Genomic DNA, 4,457 nt, shown 5'->3' with positions numbered 1-4,457 from the left:
TTGGGCAAAATAGGTGATTTGGCCATAATCATAAAACAACCTTGAAGATAACATTAAGCTTACATCTCATTTCCTGAGGCATCACTAGCATAATATGCTTTCAGCGTTATATAAAAAGAACACCTATGTCAAGATCTAGCAATGGGGGAGGGTGTGGAGCCAAACGCAGGGTAGCAGAGTGGCTGAGGTGCTCAGAAATAATCGTTTAATTTGCCATAAATAAACGCATACAAGGCCAAAACAGTTTTCAAAGTAACAAACAAAACCACAAAAATAATAATGACAAAAAAAGCTAAGGTTGTAGCAATCAGTAAAAGCAGTCACAGGTGGAGTACGTGAAGATGCCAAAAATACTGACATTAAAATGAACTGGAGCGCCAACAGAGCAAAAGATGTGTCAAGAGAGCACACATAGTAACACCCTTTACCTTCTATCAAATCAGTCCCCTTGAGAAACCACGACTCAAACTACATTTCCGCGTGTGAATTATGTACTACAACATTGATTGTCCAACTGTGTCCCAAACACACACTTTTGCCACTTCGACATTTTCTACAGTAAACTTGTAACTAATACATGAAATGTTGCTGTTTATTTGGCTGACTCAGTGCAAAATCTCTCCTCACTAACTCCAGAATTAAAAAAAGTAAAAAAAAACCAAACAAACCAGAAAACAAAAACATGAATGTCCCCTTGCATAAGGTGGCGTGCATTTACATCTTTCACGGGCGGTCAGGGGGTGGTGTAGAGGCGGTGTGAGGGCCTGTTCTTGTCATATTGCCTCTTGCAAGCCATATTTACCTGCTCAGGCCGGGCCGGTGCTGGAAGCATAGAATTAGTGAGGAATAATCCAAAATACATGAATGAAGGCAAATAACACATTGGTGGTGTTTAGGGTGAGAAATTACCACAACATTGTAACATGATTAAAATCTCTCTAAAGGTGAAGAAGGTCCACGATACAACCTATTAACAACAAGGAAAAGGGGTAACAAATAAGAGTGGAAATTGAGGTCTTTGGTGGTTGAAGCCGAGACAATGGTAGGTAAATTGATCACTTCAAATAGCTCTTTCATGTGTTTGTGAATGTGAATGGTTGTTGTGTGCCCTGGCATTGACTGGCAACCAGTTAAGGTTGTACCCTTGCCTACTTGCTTGAAGACAGCTGCCTTCAGCCCGTCTGCAATCCTAGTGAGGATAATGGATGATGGATAATATGATAGAATGTTGTCTTTCGGCCGTCGATGCAGTATAGGGATACATTTAGCTATTACTGTTGGGCAATCAATATGTGGCAGGTGTCACAGTGTACCCCACCACTTCAGCACAAATCAGCCGAGTCTGCCAATTATGGATGTGAAGTAATTCATAGCAGCAAAACACGATTAAGATTCTGGCAAAATACACACCTGATTTAAAGAGCCACTGTGTAAGATTTAGATCATTTTTCAGTAAAAAGGAATAAATTAAATGATTATAAATGTAAAAACTTGCAAATGAATGTGTTCTTTACAACCAACAGTATGTTTTAAATATAATCGTAGAACTAGTTATCATTAAATTATATAACATGGAGGGTGGCACTTATCCAGAGGCTGCCATGTTTGTTATAGCTATCGACAATGATGAATGCAGCATCTGAATTTTACACGGTGTCCCTTTAAGCACGTTGTATGAAACAAAGTAATAACCATGACTCAATTAATGGTTTATCGTATCAACACATGGCGACAGTACGTGACGCAGACATGGAGCAACACTGGCATCTGCTGGAAAGAAGTGTCAATCGAAATAAAACCACCGACAACAATAGTACAGTAGTTACACATTATCTAAATACACTAGCGTCTACTTATAGTGTAGGCATATAGTTGTACCAATAAATTGAGGGAAAAAAAAAAAAAACAACCAAACCACAGTACCTGTTTTTGTAAATGATCAAAATGACTAGTGCGCCCCCCACTTGCCATCCGGACGAGGTGGCCGAGTGGTTAAGGCGATGGACTGCTAATCCATTGTGCTCTGCACGCGTGGGTTCGAATCCCATCCTCGTCGAATCTTTTGAATTTGGATCTTTTTAATTATGTCCACTTAGTGCATATATGTTTTAATAATAAAGGTCATATGCAAACAGATGTGTTTTATGCTTGTATTGACTACTTACAGGTTTACAATAATACGTTCTCTCACATTTTTGTAGAATTGTCTCACAGTCCAATTCAAATGCACTAATGACTGATCTAGTATCTTCCTGTGCTACTATCACTCGGTTTCAAGTGGCGAAGCACATATTTACATTAACAGGACTACCTTTTCCAAAAACTCAAAATTCCAAAATTTGGGTATTTTACATCTTACTGTGTATGAGACGCATCGACACTTTGACAACAATGTAAAAACGATAGCAAAACACAATAAACCTCATCTTTTGTAAACCTTCTTGTGTTTATATCCGGAATTTATTCTTTTTTGTCGTTGTTGTTGTGGGTTAAGTGTGTTTCAGATTTCCCACATTGAACGCCACGCCATCTCCAAGCCAATTGTTTTTCCTTTTCCTCCTGACTCAGTTCGAGTTAATTTTACCATTAACACCTGAAGCTGTGCAGCATCTGTGTTGCACCAAGTTCATGATTGTGTGTAAATGCCAAAAGACCGCAATTAATAAATAAATTAAATCAATTAATAAATGAGGTAAATGGAACACCTTCCTGAGTTCTTTAACTGGAGCACTCGGCACCATACAGTACACTTTTATTTTGAAGTTCTTTGTGGAAGTATGCCGAGAAATTTCTGGCGGCAAATGGTATTTTGTTGTAGAGGAGTTCTACTATAGTTCATATTAAAGAACATGTAATAACACGTAAATACATTATTTTAAACAGTCGACAGTGCCCGCTATGTGTATGTCATTGTGAGGAAACATGAGAAAATCTAAGGATGTTATATGAATAAAATAGTTGTATACTGTATTATGTTTCTGTCTGGTAAAATCTCGCCTCAGGGGCCACATTAGCTTGGATCTGTAAAAATCTTCATTACAGTCCATTGTTTTAGTTATTTGTTTCGCTTTAGTGACCCTTGTTACTGTAGATGGAGCTGTTCATCACTGCAACGTTTGAGTCTTGTCTAACAAAGTTTGTGATTGACACAACTCCCTCAAAAGGACAATAGCAGCATTGAGTGCTGGAAGGTCAGGCCTCAAAAACATGCTGACAAAGCGTTGTTTGTTCTGGACACTTTTTGTGAAGCGCTCATTTGGGATGCCGTGGTGTTCTTTCTACTATTGATAGTTTACGTTACTGTTTACAATGTGGAAGTGAGAGAGACAAGTAAAAGGCAATAGTATCTCAGGTAAAAGTGCCTTGCCCTGCAAAGTGGGATTTTTTTTTTTTTAACTTGATATTAAGAGGTGGATAAAGTTAAGTAAATCTGAACAAGTTTCCAGGGAATAAATGTGCAGCCCACGCTGACCGGATGCCATTAAAATGTGCATGTTTATGTATCATTGTGGCCTCTTAGGATATACTACTTGAGCTTAAAGTTAGATAAAGACTGAATTCGAAACACCTAACGTTTAACCACTAACATCGGAGTTTATTTATCCTCCTCTGACTATCACATCTCTCAAAAGAAGACAAGTAAGGTTTATTGATGGTGTGTGTACAGCAGATAAAGACGTCACACAGGAAGTGAAAGTATAAATTGAGGAAACCAGGTCAAACTGATTTAGCTGGAGAGGACTCTCTCACATGGCCATCAAGTGTGTGACGAGAACGAACTGTAAACTGCTGTGCAAGGCTAGATCCATCAACAAAATACTGTATTTCGGAACATATACATCACATTTTAGGAGGTACGCCATCTTTGTTAGCCTGAAAGATTGTGGAGTTGTTTTAAGTGCATTGAAAATAGTACGGCTAAGACCCTGCCTGACACTGTATACAGTGTATACAGTGTATACAGTATACAGTGAGCACAAAATAAAATAAAACCGTCCCAAAAAGGACACGATAATGTGCTACTTCCTTTGTATTCCAAATAACATAATTACAGCCACAAAGTAAACGCATGTCACAAAGTGTGCATAACACTGTTTAACTAAATGTCACCATTTGCATCACAGTGTATTAAGGATTCTATGTCAGTTATCCTAGATATAAGTCATTTAGGTATGCAGGTCATAATTGTATTTAAGCCTTTATCTTGTTTAGTATCTTGTTTAGTATATACAGTAAGTTGAGTTCGTGTTGTTAAGCCTTTGTCAGAAGATCACTTGTAGTCTCCTGGATCGTACTGCTTAGTACATTTGCGCTGAGTCCTGCTTTGTTTTGTAAATAAACAGTGAAAACCTGTTACTTGCTGAAGCTCTTGGATCCTGGAATACCACCCCGTGACAATTCCATGGTTATGTGGGTGACAGAATCCACAAGTAAACAGCATAAACATTACATCAGGG

The 4,457-nt window shown here is 38.3% G+C and overlaps 1 non-coding gene across 1 annotated transcript; it reads left to right on the top strand.

Annotated features, from left to right (window-relative positions):
* Positions 1-1,974: 1,974 nt before the first annotated feature.
* Positions 1,975-2,056, top strand: trnas-gcu (transfer RNA serine (anticodon GCU)). Its single transcript has one exon. It is a non-coding gene; the product is annotated as a tRNA-Ser (tRNA).
* The last annotated feature ends 2,401 nt before the right edge of the window (positions 2,057-4,457 follow it).

Source organism: Hippichthys cyanospilos, chromosome 5 (genome assembly GCF_059441005.1).
Source record: "Hippichthys cyanospilos isolate Australia breed blue-spotted pipefish chromosome 5, RoL_Hcya_1.0, whole genome shotgun sequence".
In the NCBI taxonomy this organism is placed as follows: Eukaryota; Metazoa; Chordata; class Actinopteri; order Syngnathiformes; family Syngnathidae; genus Hippichthys; species Hippichthys cyanospilos.
This window is presented reverse-complemented; position numbering and strand designations above follow the sequence as displayed.